Source organism: Eleutherodactylus coqui, chromosome 4 (genome assembly GCF_035609145.1).
Source record: "Eleutherodactylus coqui strain aEleCoq1 chromosome 4, aEleCoq1.hap1, whole genome shotgun sequence".
In the NCBI taxonomy this organism is placed as follows: domain Eukaryota; kingdom Metazoa; phylum Chordata; class Amphibia; order Anura; family Eleutherodactylidae; genus Eleutherodactylus; species Eleutherodactylus coqui.
Genome location: NC_089840.1, coordinates 70,548,916 through 70,565,247, shown reverse-complemented (window position 1 = coordinate 70,565,247; position 16,332 = coordinate 70,548,916). Strand labels below are relative to the sequence as shown.

At 43.3% G+C, this 16,332-nt stretch overlaps 1 protein-coding gene across 1 annotated transcript in view; it reads right to left on the bottom strand.

Annotated features, from left to right (window-relative positions):
• The window catches only part of CCDC92B (coiled-coil domain containing 92B), a 62,832-nt gene that overhangs the window by 27,667 nt on the left and 18,833 nt on the right, over positions 1-16,332 (bottom strand). The window lies entirely within an intron of this gene.

The window sequence follows — 16,332 nt, the reverse complement described above, 5'->3', positions numbered from 1 at the left end:
CAATCTATAAATTACATAACTTTATAATAGACAAACTAATAGACAGACTGTCATGTATGATTAAACTTGATGGTGCGACTGAAGACAATTAATTCTGGAGCTAAGCACAGAGGTCAGAACGGAGGATGAATTAACGGAACATCTTTGGTCAAACACAGGAGACTAGAATGGACTACAACAAGAAACTGTGATAATGGTGGTGAGGTATCGCCTGAACAGCCCAATGCGGACTGGCCATCCAAGTAGAGCACCCGCCCTGAAAAGGGTTACTCCGCTGCGAGATAAAAGCCGAGTACAAGCCCAAGTTCAACAAGTCACTCTGACCATGGAACACCAAGAGTATTGGAGTTCTACACACAGAATATAGGGAACTTTAAGTCTGGATAGAGGATAGTTGAGCACAGATCATCTAAGCACAGAACCACTGCACAGATCTACAGCTCCAAAATACAGTAAGTATAACTGGCATCTTTTGCACAAAGAAGCCGCTTAAAATACCCTCATAGAGAAACTGATAGGTTGACTAGGCTGAAAGACAACACAGCCAGTCTATCAGTGCTGGAATGGAAGAGAGATGTTAATCACTTGGGTTCCAGCGTTAAATGTCATTGTGCATGCACTGTGTGGCACATAACATGGTCTGGGGCTGACTAATAATTAGGAAGTCACAGCACTGTCAACGCCATGGCATAGGTACATAGGGGGGGGGGGGATTACCAAACCACTTGCGACAGTTTTCTGGCGTAGAAAAAGGCACAAGTTTTGGTGCATTCCATATGAACTCTTCACTGACCTCGACACCTTTGAAAAGAGTTAAGAGAAGGGGCAGTGGTGGGATCACTATTGGATCTGCAGATTTAGTAAGTGTTACGGTTTAAAATGATGTAAAAAGTGTCGAAGGCTGCTCATCACAGGTGTAGCTTAAATTTTCTGTCCGACAGACAGTCTAAGATGCGCCAATTGTAATAAAAGGCATGCACCTCTTAATAAATTTGGTGCAGCTTACACTATTGCACATTGAATTAAAACTGGCATATGAAAAGTCAATTTTAATAAATCTCCATAGGCCCACATGCACCAATGGCTGTGCGCTATTTCTTTGGTGCCACTATAAGAGCCCATTTAGACACAACAATTATCACTCAAAAGATGTCGCTCAAGCGACTTTTGAGCAGTAATTGTTGTGTTATTTACAGCGCAAGATGAGCGATCACCTTGCGTATCCAGCTGTTCCCTGCTCCGAGTGCCTGGCTGTATAACAGCGAGGCGCTCCGTGCAGAGGATGCAGAAGACAAGTGGAGTGGCCCCGCTTGCCTTCTGCATCCAGATGTTTGCATGGAGCGCTCGGCTGTATAACAGCCGGGCGCTGTGTATAACAGCGGGGCGCTCCGTGCAGAAGATGCAGAAGCCAAGCGGGCTGTCCCCACTTGTTTTCTGCACGGAGCTGGGCGCTTGGTGCCGGGTATGGGAAACAGAGCTGCACCTCTGTTCTTCCTACCCTGCCTGTCATCAGGGAGCAGGATACAGCCGAAACAATAGTATCAGCTGTATCCCGCTGTGAATCCCTGATAAGTAGAGATGAGCGAGCGTACTCGGAAAAGCACTACTCGCTCGAGTAATTTGCTTTATCCGAGTATCTCCCCACTCGTCCCTGAAGATTCGGGTGCCGCTGCGGCTGACAGGTGAGTCGCAGCGGGGAGCAGGGGAGAGCGGGCGGGAGAGAGGGAGAGAAAGATCTTACCTCCGTTCCTCCCCGCTCTCCCCTGCAGCTCCCTGCTCCGTGCCGGCACCCGAATCTTCAGACCCGAGCACAGCGATACTCGGATAAAGCAAATTACTCAAGCGAGTAGTGCTTTTCCGAGTACGCTCGCTCATCTCTACTGATAAGGCTTATCGTCGTCTTTCAGCATGCTGAAAGATGACGATGAGCGACGGGGTAACAAAAACCGTACGATGTAAGTGCAGTTACACACAACGATTATCGCTCAAAAGACGGCTTTTGAGCGATAATCGTAGTGTCTAAATGGGCCTTAAGGCAAAATGTAGCATATTTTAGTTATGTCTCGATGTGTTAAACATTTGCAACAATAAGAATTAAATGCCCCAATTCTGGTTTTCATCTAGCCAAGAGGCTGTGGTTAGAGGCAAACTTAGTTTATGAACTGCAAAATTTTTGAAAAGTCGCAAAGAATTCAAGGCAGCAGAAATGCAGTCCTAAGTTCTCGCTCACGACCCGAAGGTTGCGGGTTCAATCCCCGCATGGTTCTGGTAGCCAACTCAAGGTTGACTCAGCCTTCCATCCTTCCAAGGTCAGTAAAATGAGTACCCAGCTTGGTTGCGGTTAATTAAAAAATTACCTGAAAGCGCTGCAGAAAAGTTGGTGCTATACAAATAACAAGATTTATTTATTTCTATTTCTATTTGCATGCAACCAGCAGGCCGGCTGAAAACGTAAGCTGCAAATCAAAACAAAAATTACTGCATATTCTCTAATTTAGGGCTCTTTCCTGTAGTGTATATCAGCTGCTGTTTGCACAGCCTGCTGATATACGCTGTGATCTGATGCATGGGATTCCAATGCATCAGATCACATGGCTGTATTCCTGAGATGTAAATGTGTCCGGCCGGCCAATATAGGCCCGGGTGTTTTTACGTCAGGGCCAAAAGATAGTTCTGGAACTATCTTTTGGGCCGGAACACGTTGGCCGCTGCATGGGCTCCTATGGGAGCCAATGATAGCGGCCGGAGGTGGGAGGTAGCTTAGCAGTGTGGCTGCTAAACGCCCTCCTTCTGCTCTCCTCCCCCCATGCAGGCTTCCTCCCTGCTGGCTCTGTGCAATGGGAGGGGGCTGGATGGGGGTGGAGCTAAGCCCCGTCTGACCTCCTCCCATTGCTGGCTGTGGACAAGGGGCAGGATGTGGGTGGAGCTAAGCTCTCCCTGCCCCTTGTCCATAGCCATCAATGGGAGGAGGCAGGGTGGATCGGCGCTTAGCTCCACCCCCGCCCACCCCTCCCATGCAAAGAACGAGCAGAGAGGAGAACAGAGGTGAGCCTGCGATGGGGAGGTAGGGGAGAGGGGCGATGGCATGGTTGTCTCGGAGTATATGCGCTGGGACCTATGCCATCTAAACGGGCGCACAAACGTTTGATTTGTGCACCCGTTCACCAGTTTTATACCTCACAACGTAGCGTTTATCGGGCGACCGTGAAAAGGTGGCCGATATATGCTCGTGGGAAAGAAGCCTTAGAATGCAACAAATTCACAAAATGTCATGTGACATTAAATACAAAATAGACAGCAAATGGGAAGATAAAACAATACTTCTACAGCATCACCTATTGGAAGGCAGCATTTCTGCAAGTCCCTGTCAGACTTTTTAACACGCCTTGTAACAATGACTGGGAATTATGAAGCAAAGCTAGAGTCTTCTCCAGAAGGAAAAGATAACCATGCAGAGATAGTTGTTCCTGTGTAGCAGGTTTCTGGTTTGGCTAGTGAGACGCCTATAGATGTGGGTCAGGAATGGTATTGTGTCTTCTTAGGGAGAACACCTAGAAGGTGTGAGGTGCCCAAAACAGCTGTCTGTACATGGTTATCTTTTCCTTCTGGGGAAGATTCTGGTTCTCACTTACAATTCCCAATCATTATTACAAAGCTTATCAAAAAGTCTGACATTGAATTGCAGGAATGCTGCCTTCCAATAGGTGGTGCTGTAGAGATATTGTTGCATCTTCTAATTTGCATATTTCCCAGAGGAGCATGGATAACCTTATAAGTCTCCTCACACCTTCTAGGTGCTCTCCCTAAGGAGAAACGACACCTTGCCCAAAATAGCCAGGAAACATGCAAAGATTGATACATGTGAGCCATTGATACATAGTGGTTTTCTTTCATCCTACACATAGCTTCTGATTTGTGCATCATTTCAAGTGAGCCTTGTAGCAATCGTTGTGATGTTTGCAAGAACTTGTATGCAAATGAGTTGGTGGTAAAAGATACTTAAAACTATTGGCAATCAAATAGAGAGAGCTATTTTCCTCCTCTATCAAGCTGCCCTCTGAGAATAACATTTCAAGGAAGACAGATTTCATCCTGACAAAATTCCCTCAGTGCAGCAGAATGCCGGCAATTTAACATATTGCAAGGCTAAGGCATTAGTCACGTCCAGCTGGAAGGTGGAACATTTCATTTGGGTAGTTCAGGCAATTGGTTTCATGATAAAGACTTCAGCCTGAATTCCATGATTCAGTGGGGTAGTTTATAAGTGATGCAGACTAAGCTGAAGGCATGAACATATCATAATGTGATTAACGCTTAATCATATGCTTTGCTTCCTAATTCTTAGTGAAAAACCAGGGAAGCTTATGGTAGTTAAAGTCACAGCAGGCGATCCGTATAAAACTCCTAATATAGCATCACAAGATAAGATCTGGTGGCCTCATTCTCCGAGAACTCAAGACTATTCAAACTGGGAAATCAAAATGAAAAATCCCATTGATTCAAGTCATGAGTTTTAGAGCTCTGCGCTGATCTAGGAGAATTGATTGTTCTCTTCAAGTATTAAGCCCAAAGCCTGTGAGATCCTGACTTGCAAATAAGAATATTAAAGTATAAATAATAAGGGTTTTATAGGTGAATCTTCACAGAATAATTTAAAAGTCATGATCAGTAGATTAACCCCTTAGTGCCTTGCCTTTTGATGCCGGTCACTAATGAGCTTTATTCTGATGTGGCGCCTTTTATGGGGCTGCGTTAGAATAATGGCAAGGCTCTCCCATGCCACTTGGAAAGGAGGTTGGGTGGTGTGCGCTAATAGCAGGAACTGGAGAAATTTCCCATCCTGGCTGTTAAACCCTTAACATGCCATGATCAATATGACCACTGCATTTAAAAGCATGACATAGGGAGGAAGTGCCTGCTGTTACCCATTGGACCCCCGAAAGGCAATTATGGGGTTCCGACGGGTTACAATGGCACCCATAGCCTTGAAGATGGCCTCTGGGTCTGTCATGTGTGGTGGCCTATGAGACTAAGATACTGGCTGAGCTTCATAGGCAATGTAATACACTGCTATACTGAAGTATAGCAATGTATTATAAAAATGATGGTGATATTCAAGGCCACAGACAAAAATAAAAGGTTTAAAAAACATTTTAAAAGTTGTAAAAAAAAGGGAATGTTAAAATGCTAAATATGGTGCGAGAAAGCATCGCTCATGCATACGCCTCCATTCAAAAGAATGGGGTTCATATTCGCAATGCACAGATCTCGCACGAGTTTCTCAGCCAACTGAAACCAGCTCAACTATTGAAACAAAATGGACTTCTTCTATAGCCATGAAAATCGCACGTACAATGCATTTTTAAAGCCAAAACGCATCACAAATCACTGAAAAATCACAGGTTCACGAATGCAATATCAGTCTGATTTTCTTCAAACGATATCGCACTCGCCCATGTAAATCCAGCCTTAGGGCTTATTTAGACAACCGTATATCGGCTGAGTTTTCACGCCCAGCCGATATACGATGTCCTTGTCTGGGGGGGGGGGGATGGAAGAGCCAGGAGCAGGAGCTGAGCTCCCGCCCCTCGCCACTATTTTCAATTGAAGGGGCAGGGTGGGGGCGGAGCTAAGTGCCGGTACTTAGCTCCGTCCCTATCTTACCCCCCTCCTATTGCAAATAGTGGCAAGGGGCGGAGAGGGGGCGGGAGCTTAGTTCCTGCTCCTGGCTCTTCCATCCTTCTCCCCCTGCAGACAAGGACACCGTATATCGGCAGGGTGTGAAAACCCAGCCGATATACGGTCGTCTGAATAAGCCCTTAGGCCTTATTCACACAACTGTATTTATGCAGGTATTTAAAATCACCCAAAAATTGCGACCATATGAAGCATTGGATTCTAATATATTCTTTCCGATGTCAAAACTGTCACCGCAAGAAAAATAGCACATAAGCGACAGTTTTTGGTCGCCGATTTCAGATGCCACGTCAAAGGATAGGTCTTGCCCTATCTTTTGCTGAAATATGCAGGAAGCTCCCATTGATTTCTATGAAGTGGAAAATGTGAGGGGGAGGGAGTTTACCTGCGTACAACTGTGGGAAAAGAAGACAGCTGGCCCGATTAAAGCCAGCTGCACGCGACCGGGCCGGATACCGCATGTGTGAGCCTGCAGTGGAATCCGACCCTCTGCCCAGCCGGCATCCGAGCGTACCTGACATTCTTCTTCTTTTTCTGTCCTGCAGATGGTCCGCACGGTGGGCAGTCGGACATGCATAGTACAGTTTTTTTTACGTCCCTGCTTTCCCTGCGTCGTTGCTAGGGTACTCGTGACCTTTCCAAAATGTCATTGGGGAAGGGCCGGGGGTCAGATGGTTTCCATTGAATTCAATGGAAGCCATCCTTGTGGAATCCGCACTGAAAGAGAGCATGCTGCGATTTTTCCTCCTCAAGCGGAAAATCGCAATCGATTTCCGTTCCTTTACAGCAAAAAAATGCCTTTCCATAGCACGCTACAGGCGGTTTTGGCTGTGTAATCTAGAGGCGCATGCCCCGCTCTGGATTCCGCAATGGAAATCTGGCCATTTGCAACCGGCCTTAAGCATTATTAGTCATTCTAAGCATTTCGTCTGATCAATGGTTTTTTTCGCATCAGTGTATTTTTTTGCTGATACACAGAAGCTGCCTAAGTAAATGACATGAAATACGATAATTAAGATCATGGCGATTTTCCATTCATGCAATTATACGGTGCGTATGGTATAAACGCATACGGTCATGTGTATACAAGCTAAAATGAGAATAAACCCGTTGAAAACAATGTGTGCAGAAATACGCCCATGTGAAACCAGCCTAAGGGTCCTTCTATGCGGCAAGATAAATTGGAACGAGCATGTGACCAGCAGTAATGTAGCGATCATATATTGTTTGCTGGGCATGCGCTTACACTGAAAATAAGGCTAATGGATCCATAAAAAAATGGATAGCTAAGGTCCGTTTATATCAGTTTCCTGTCAGGGCTTATTCCCACGAGCGAATATCGGCCAGCGTTTTTACGGCTGGCTGATATACACTTTCATCTAAGCAGTCTCCCCTTCCCTCCCACTCACCGGCTCTCTGCCTCTCTCCTCCACTCCTGCATTTGCAATGGGAGGGGCGGGGCATGGGTGGAGCTAAGCTACGCTCTGTCCCACCCACTCCCATTGCTGGCTACAGACAAGGGGTGGGAGCTTAGCTCCACCCCTGCCCCGCCCACTCCCATTGCAAATTGCTCATAGGGGAGGAGAGAAGCAGAGAGCCGGTGAGTGGGAGGGACAGCGTATATCGGCGGGGTGTGAAAACCTGGCCTGATATACACACATCTGAATAAGCCCTTAGGCCAGTTTAACACGGGCAAATATCTTGCTCAAGTTTTCCGTGTTACGAGAAGCACAAAACTTATGCGAATATGAACTACATTCTTTTTTAAGATTATAGACCTCTTACTGCCCAAGCCAGAATCCTACTGCACACTGGTGTGGGGCAAACACCCCGAAACAGCTGTCTGTGTATAGATTCTGGCTTGGTTTTCAATTCCCAATCATTGTTGCATAGATCTCTATAAAGGGTCGGACATTGATTTACATGAATGCTGCCATCCAAGAGGTGGCACTCCAGAGGTATTGTTCCATCTACCTTATTTGCATATATTTCCCATAGGAGCATGAATTGTCTAATAAGTCTCCTCACTCACCTTCTAGGCGCTCTCCTTAAGGAGTAATGATACCCCTCCCGACTTTAAATGGAGTAATACACAATAGCAATGTTTTCTCTTGAAGCGATGCTGTGAGGAAAAAAATTGTGGCATGTCCTATTTTTTCGCATTCCTTGGGACACATCGTCCATTTCAATGGGACCTTAAATACATCGCAAGGCTCTCGTCTGCAGTGTGATGCAAGGTTTCCCATTGAAATCAATCTCTCTATCGCGCAAGAGGATCGGGATTTCACAGAAGTAGGGCAAGTCCTATCTTTTCTCGCCCATACTATTAATGGATGAAAATCCCGCTAGTGAAAACAAAACTATTGAAATCAATGCTTTCATTTTGTACAGTTATGTGGTCATGATAATCATGGTCGCATAATGGGACAAAGACATGCCCACGTGTTTAAGCCCTAACAGAGTATGTTATGGATTTAGTATGTTGCGATGTTGGGGTAGAAGCCACAGTAATATCACTCAATAAGCAGATTATTGGTTTTAGATGTACTATGCATTGCAGTTTTACTCTTTTTCTGTCCCGTTTCCCACTGATGTTTCCACTCCCCTCTCTAGCTAGATCTGTACTCTCATGTGTCTTCCTACAAGGATAAATGATCCCCATGAGATGCGTTTCCTAGAAGTACTTGATGATTGTTTTCTTCTTCCATGAGTTTACTCATCTGTTCCTTTGTTTAACCAATTAAAAAATCTGATGCAATTTATAAGGTCTACTGCTTCTTATTCTTTTGTCATATGAAAGGTTGTGTGATTAAAGAATTGCTTAAAAATGGAGATTTAACTAGATCAAAAATGATGCCAAGAGAGACAGCAGATGTGCTGTTTGTTTTAGAAGTATTGTTCTAAATTTTCAAAGAACAAATTCTACCAGATGAACAGAACACTCAAGCATGGACCTTCTCCAAGGAAAAGTTGTAGAGCCACCAAGAATTATGCCAAACAAGATAGCAGGTGTAGCGCTTTTTTTTTTTTTTAAAGCAATGTCATAAATTTTGTAAAGAGCAACTTCTACCAGGTGAGCAGAACACCTAACTATAGGCCTTCTCCAAGGAACAGCTGTAGAGCTACCAAAAATTACACTAAGGTCTCATTCACAAAGACATACGTATCTTGCGTATTATGCACATATTTGTCACATGCAGGAATCACAGAGACAGATAAATCCTCACACCTATATACGATTCACTGTAGAGGACCTTACTTGATATTGCTTTCTTTAAAACTAAAACGTAACTTTTAATAGTTTAGATTTAAAATGAAATAATAATAGAAGACACCACAGACGATTTATTCAAACAGACATGAAACATAATCATTTATTTACTCTGTACTTTTAACTTAGTTGTCACCCACATTTCATAAATGCGCATGCAGGATATATGTATACCTAGGGTAGCCTCTGATTGGCTGAGCACTGTGACCAATCAGGGACAGCGCTAAGCCATCATTGAATGACAGATGAGCGCTGCCTGTGATTGGTCACAGCGCTCAGCCAATCAGAGGCAGCGCTCAGCCATTCATTGAATTCAGTGCTATCCTGACATCTGTTCTAACTACACATAGGATACAGGATGCTTCAGGAAAGGGCCCAAAGTGGAAAGAGTGAAAAGGCTCCCAAGAAGAGGCTACAGACTCCAGGGCTGTAATGAGAAACTTATTGTGGTTGAGTATCAAGGAATAGCTCTCTCTCTCTCTCTCTCTATATATATATATATAAAAAACCACTACCGATACCAAACCCCATGACTATGCTATTTATCAAGAAGTGTGCCTTTATCTTTGGAATTTGTACCTCTATGCTTATGGAACATGTAAATGTGAGTTAAGCTGCCTCACCTGACTCTCTGAACTACATCATACACCAGCTAGAACAGGGAGTAGAGACTAGCTCCAGTGCATCTTACCATCACCGCATTATTTCACTGTGCCTGAACAAATCATTGTAATTGGCCACTGTGGAGGGGAAATTCAGCCAGCAACATGACAGGACCCTAGTCACGAAAGCGCCTTGCTGTCACCCACAATTCATGGTTACCACAAGTGATTTTTAATGAGGTGAGCTGTTACCTGTACAGCAGAGCAAAGTGTTTACCAGTGTTTCAAGCTGGAACATACATGATAATTACTAAAAAATAATTCACATTCACCATTTCACGCAAATTTTTTTTTGTCCGTGGGTGACATTTATTGATAGCAATTGTGAAAATTGTGAAATATCCATATGTAACGTATGTATGTCTTTTGGCTATTATAGTGTGTTACAGCAGAAGCTAAATTTTGCATAGTAAAGATCAGAATTGTAAAGAATCCCTTGCATAGAAAGTGGGTAACGAGAGCAAAATATGAGTTGCCCTTAAGACTCCGCAAAGAGGTGCGATTCTCTTCCCATCAAACAGGCAGAATCCATGAGGGAAGCTAATCTTAATAGGGTCTGTTGGGTTTCAGAGGTTTCGTTGATGCATGAGTATTGTGTCTTTTGTTAAGAATAGAAGCCGTAGCTCAAGTATGACCATAGCCTAAATTTGCCATTCCTTATTTCTAACCCCGTCCCAGGCCTCTCACTAGCAAAGCCAGACTCCTACTGTACACTTATGAAGGGCAAATACCCTGAAACAGCTGTCTGTGCATGGAGTCAGGCTTTGCTTTTAATTCCCAGTCATTGTTATAAGGCTTGTATAAAGAGTCAAACTTTGGCTTGAAGGAATGCTGCATTCCAATAGGTGGCACTGTGGAGGTTTTATTCCATCTTCCTTATTTGCCTATTTCTTTATATAAAACATCCATATTTGTGTGTAACCATACACTTAGACTGTTTTGGAAGAAGTAATTGATCCTAAATTTTAGTGGTCTTTTTCTCGAAAGATCACACAACGTATGTTTGAGAAAAAGCTCTAGTGTTGGCCAAATAGTGGATTTTGATTTATTGTAGACCCCAGAACGAGAAACAGTGGATCTTGGGCCATCAGGCTTTTCTCTTGCTGGCTTGTGTGAGTCTCATATACTCCCTGATGACCAATTTACATTCTAGGATATAGCGAAGGGAAAGAGCGGTCATGTATAGCTGTTAAGCAAATGTAAAAAGTGCCGAACTCAATGCTTTTACTATTATGGGGGCACTGGGGCCATCTGAAAAAAGAAGTATGCAAGCATAAACATCAACTTGGAACCATCTGAAGTTCCTTGATTCCCAGATAGTGTCTCTGGTTCACAGAGCAAACTATACTTCTAAGTGCACTAAGTTTGTCAGTGCATTGGTTGGAGATGCATATTGCTGGAAGTAAAACTGATAAGATTTTTTTACTAGTTTTATTTATGCAGGTAACAGATACATGTTTCGTGCATTGAGTTGAACATTTTAAAGCACAGATACATGGAAAATAAAGAAGGTAGCAATATGATGCTTGGAACCAAAATGTCACGTCTGACTAATCTTGTTGGTGCGTCGAAAAGCAAACATATTCGAAGTATAGCACAGTTCAAACTAGGAAATGGATATATTAGGTAACTGACTAAATGTTTGAGCCCAGATCCATTAAGACTAGGTATCGCAAAAACCTATGGAGAGATGTCACTGGAAACACTCTAACTGGATTGCCCACTGAAGCTGAGTATCTGCCCTGAAAAGGGCAACCCTACTACAGGAGAGAAACCGAGACAGAGTCTGAGCCGAACCAGTTACAACAACCATGAAATGATCAGAAACTGAGCACTAGTAACTAAATTACTGCATTACTACTACTCGGGTCGAAATGTTGCTGCAGGTTGCGGTGAGAAATAAAGTGTACATCTGATATGGATGTATTTTAATTTCACCAAGTTATGCCACCCCTACTAGACGATACTGTGACATACAAGTAAACTGCTGGGAGTTGCTTTCTTTATCTTTCAACAAGCAAGGATCTATATAAATAAATAAATAAATAAATCTTGTTATTTGTATAGCACCAACTTATTCTGCAGCACTTTCAGGTAATTATTATTATTACCCCCCACCAAGCTGGGTTCTCATTTTACCGACCTCAGAAGGATGAGTCAACCTTGAGCCAGCTACCCGAATCACGCAGGGATTGAACTTGTAACCTTCAGGTCGTGAGTGAGAGCTTACACTCCGCACCACACAAGGCTCATGTGATGTTAAACACTCTTGTATAAAAAAGACAAAAGTATTATAGAGGTGAAACCTTTATTGGCCAACCAGAACAATCATATTTGCAAGCTTTCAGAATACAAAGGCTCATTCGCCCCCGACCTGTGTGCTCCGAAAGCATGCAAATATAACATTTCCGGTTAGCCAATAAAGGTTTCACCTCTATAATACTTTTGTCTTTTTGATACAAAGAGTATTTAACATCATATAGATTTTTCTGGCTAAGACGGTGCCATGCTATTTTCGCTGTAACAATCAAGGATCTAATGCAATAACCAATAAAAATGTCAAAACATTGAAAAATATAGTGACCCGCAGAGTTGTTATACAGACATAAATGGAACATGAATACCGTGAGACGGAATCAATCAAGAGTCACCGAGAGGGCAAACATGAACAAAGACAAATGGTGAAGGAGATAACAGTTGAGTCTGGTCGCTGTAGAAACTCGTGCTTTGGGATGCCGGTTCTAGACATGACGGTGACTGTCACTAATTCAGTTCCCTATGAAAAAGTAAGCTATTCTACCAATTTCTCAAGGTTGTGCAAAATGTCAACAGTACAAAGCAAATTACTGCCACCACCAAATTGCCTGTGATGCTGCTATATTAAATCTAGGATTTATATTAGGTTATGTTCACACTGTGGATATGCCATCAATAGTTTAGTCCTAGAATAAACCTGTAATGCAGTGACAATGCCATCAAGTAACAACGCTCTGGCTATGAGTGCAGGGCAGGGTAATGCACCGCAAATAATGGAGCAGTATCAGAATTAGTGTTTTCCAAGCACATAGTGCACGGAACAATAATGTCTCTGTTTGCTCCTGTTTCATCATTTATATACAGCAAGTCATTTGTAATGGCTACTTCACAGGAAAATCAATGGTCCACACAAAGTGCACAGTACAGGGAAACATGACCCTCATTACTGCCGCTTAATAGTTTGATTTCATTCCAGCAACAGTCAGTGAAAAATAAATTAATGTACAGTGAGTGCATTTGGAGGCATCAAATAGCACATACTGTGAAAAAAATTATAGGGGGGCAGTTACAAAGTATTTTACGCCAGCTTCTGGTATTAAAAAAATTGCAAATTTTTGCACTGGCACTTCTTATTCGGAAGGGGGCATGGCAGTCTGGGACTGACAGATTTATGGTTAGTTAAGGGAAGAAACAGGCATAAATTATAACAGAAATGTACACTAGGTTGGACCTGGTGGACATTTCTGTCTTGCCGCACAGAGGAGCTTAGGATGCGTTGAATATGGGAATAGATGTGCGCCTCTTCATGTATTTAGCGCACCGTGTGCTCAGATAAATTATACGAAGTCCAGCACAGGAAATGCTGGGCTTAGTAAATTTCCCCCAAAGCTTCTGCTGTCATTTCATTAACCCCTTAAAGGGGTTCAGTCATTAGCAAAAAACAAAAATTCAATATTTACTTATTCCTCCCCAGGCAGTCTTCTTACTGCATCTTCTCCTCCCCGAACTTCTCCTTGCTCCTGAAGTCCCCCCGGGTCAACTCATCTCCAGCTGTCTGGATCCTCTTCTTCCTGTTATGTAGCATCCATTCTCGGCAGTCTCCTTCCTGCAGGTCATCGTATGCTAAGTTACTAGTGACATAGCGTTCACTGCCTAGCATGGAATGCCGAATCCTATGTTGGGCTATTGCCAAGACAGTGCATGCACGCTGTCTCATCACGAGCGTTCATATACTATTGCCACGAGAAAACGTGCATGCACAGTAAAGGCAATAGCCCGGCATAGGATTCGGCATTCCCTGCTAGGCAGGGAACGGTAACGTCACTAGTGATGTAGCATACAATAATTTGCAGGAAGGAAACTGCCAAGAATGAAAGCTACATAACAGGAAGAAGAGAATCCGGACAGCTGGAGGGGAGGTGACTCAGGGGGCTGGAGTAGCTAGGATAAGATCAGTGAGGAGAAGATGCAGTAAGAAGACTGCCTGGGGAGGAAAGGGTGTTTTGATACAAAAGGGCCAGACACTACTTAGTGATTTTACCCATGGGGTGGTTTTACTGTCTCATTTTTTTCTTCAGTTATGGAAATCATTTTTGATGTGTTTTTTTCGTTTGAAATATAGAGTAATTTTTTAAATACCTTTTTTCCTGAATTTTCTCTGCTTATAAGTTTTATTAGGGTTGAAATATTAAAGACAACAGATTTTTTGAATGTATTATGTTTATTCTTCAAATGAATATTATTTATAGTAAAATAAAGTATGGGAATGGGTTTCTCATATTGTTTCCGACATTTTTATTTTTAGTTTGTATAGTCTTGGATTACAGAGCGCATATGGCGGTGGTTTAGCTTGGCATCCTCGGTGGGTCTTCTTTTTTTATACATATATTTTATTTTATTCTGTTTTTATCTGCTTGGACCTTGCAGCTCTGCCTCAGCCGTGAGTACCTGGTGGTCATGTGATTGCTAGGTTGAATAGTGGAAGTGAACACTCGTTGATGCAGTCTCTCGCTAGTTTGGCTGAATAGTCAGTGCTGCAGTGAGTGTATCTTCAAAGACCAAAACCAGCCAGAGAATGCAGCAGGGACTGTTAAGTCAAGGATCACTTGCACATATTTATGTCTTTTTGGGAACCAATGAGCATTAAATGGAAGGGGAAACTTAAAAAAAAAAAAAAAAAAAGCCAATCAGCATCCAGCGGGAGGTGCACACTAAACAAGCACACACCTCCCTGCAAAGTTGTTGGCTAGTCGTTTAGACAATGATTACCTGTTTACACTAGACAACAATTAATCAACCAGCAACTATTTTTAGGTAAGCTGAATCAAAATGACTAGCACCTAGTGAACAAATTCTCGCTGAATCAAAATGACTAGCACCTAGTGAACAAATTCTCGCTCAACGACATGGAACAACTATTGCTTTCATTCGCTCTATTGAGTGACTATTCGGATGGTGTTTGTCCAGAGTAAAGCCACCCTTACAGACTACAAGCAAAGTTAAAGGGGTTGTCCCGTGCCGAAACGTTTTTTTCTTTTTTCAATAGGCCCCCCGTTCGGCGCGAGACAAACCCGATGCATGTGTTGAAAAAAAAAAAAACGGATAGTACTTACCCGAATCCCCGCGCTCCGGTGACTTTTTACTTACCTTGCGAAGATGGCCGCCGGGATCTTCACCCTCGGTGGACCGCAGGTCTTCTGTGCGGTCCATTGCCGATTCCAGCCTCCTGATTGGCTGGAATTGGCACACGTGACGGGGCGGAGCTACGAGGAGCAGCTCTCCAGCACGAGCAGTCCCATTCAACACGGAGAAGACCGGACTGTGCAAGCGCGTCTAATCGGGCGATTAGACGCTGAAAATTAGACGGCACCATGGAGACGAGGACGCTAGCAACGGAGCAGGTAAGTGAATAACTTCTGTATGGCTCATAATTAATGCACAATGTACATTACAAAGTGCATTAATATGGCCATACAGAAGTGTATACCCCCACTTTGTTTCACGGGACAACCCCTTTTGGCCTCCACTCTGTGTCATGTGTCTTTCTCTTATGTACAGAGATAAGACTCACAGTGATGTCATACCACAGACGTAATACATATGGTAAGGTTACATACATTAAAGGGATAATTAATGAACTCAATAAAGTTACAGTTATGTCCAGGCTGCAACTGAATGCAGAGGTGGTAAGGATTGTGGAAACAGCTAAACTCACTGTTTTCATAACTCCCAACGAAGCACAGTGAGCTTTCTTGTTTTCGTAATTACCACCAGATCTGCATGCAGTTGCAGTTTGGATGCAGAGGCCAGAAGTTATCTCACCAGGTGGGACTGTGTCAGGAGACCTCAAGACAGGTACGTGTCTCAAAGGTGGGACTCACATCTATCAGTCCTTTATGGCACATTCTGTGGATATGCCATAAAGGTCTAAGTGCCACTTTAAGCTGTACAAATTCTGCTTCCAAAGGTGTAGTCAAAACAGCAACAAAGGGGCAACTTCACGCACTGATAACGATTTCGTAATGGTTGTGCAAAAAAATGCCAAAAGTAAAAATCCCCCACCCGCCGAATAAGAGCTCTGCCAAATGTAATACATCGGGCACCCAGCTGCCAATATTTATAGAGGGCATGTGGCCCATGACCTCTTTTCATGCACCCAATGATCCTATTTGCCTTGGCAGTAGGTGCCTGACACTGGTTGCTCCAGCTTACAGTTAACTCAAATCCCCAAGTCCATTTCCATGTCAGTGTTACCCAGTGGTTTCCCATTAGTGTATTTCCATGCCCAGGTGCACCACCTTACATTTATCAGTGTTAAACGTCATTTGCCACTTTGCTGCCAAACCCCCAACTTATCCAGATCCTCTTGCAACCGCATTCTGTCCTCTCTTATGTTAATTTCTTTACATAGTTTTGTGTCATCTGCAAATATTGATATTTTACTGT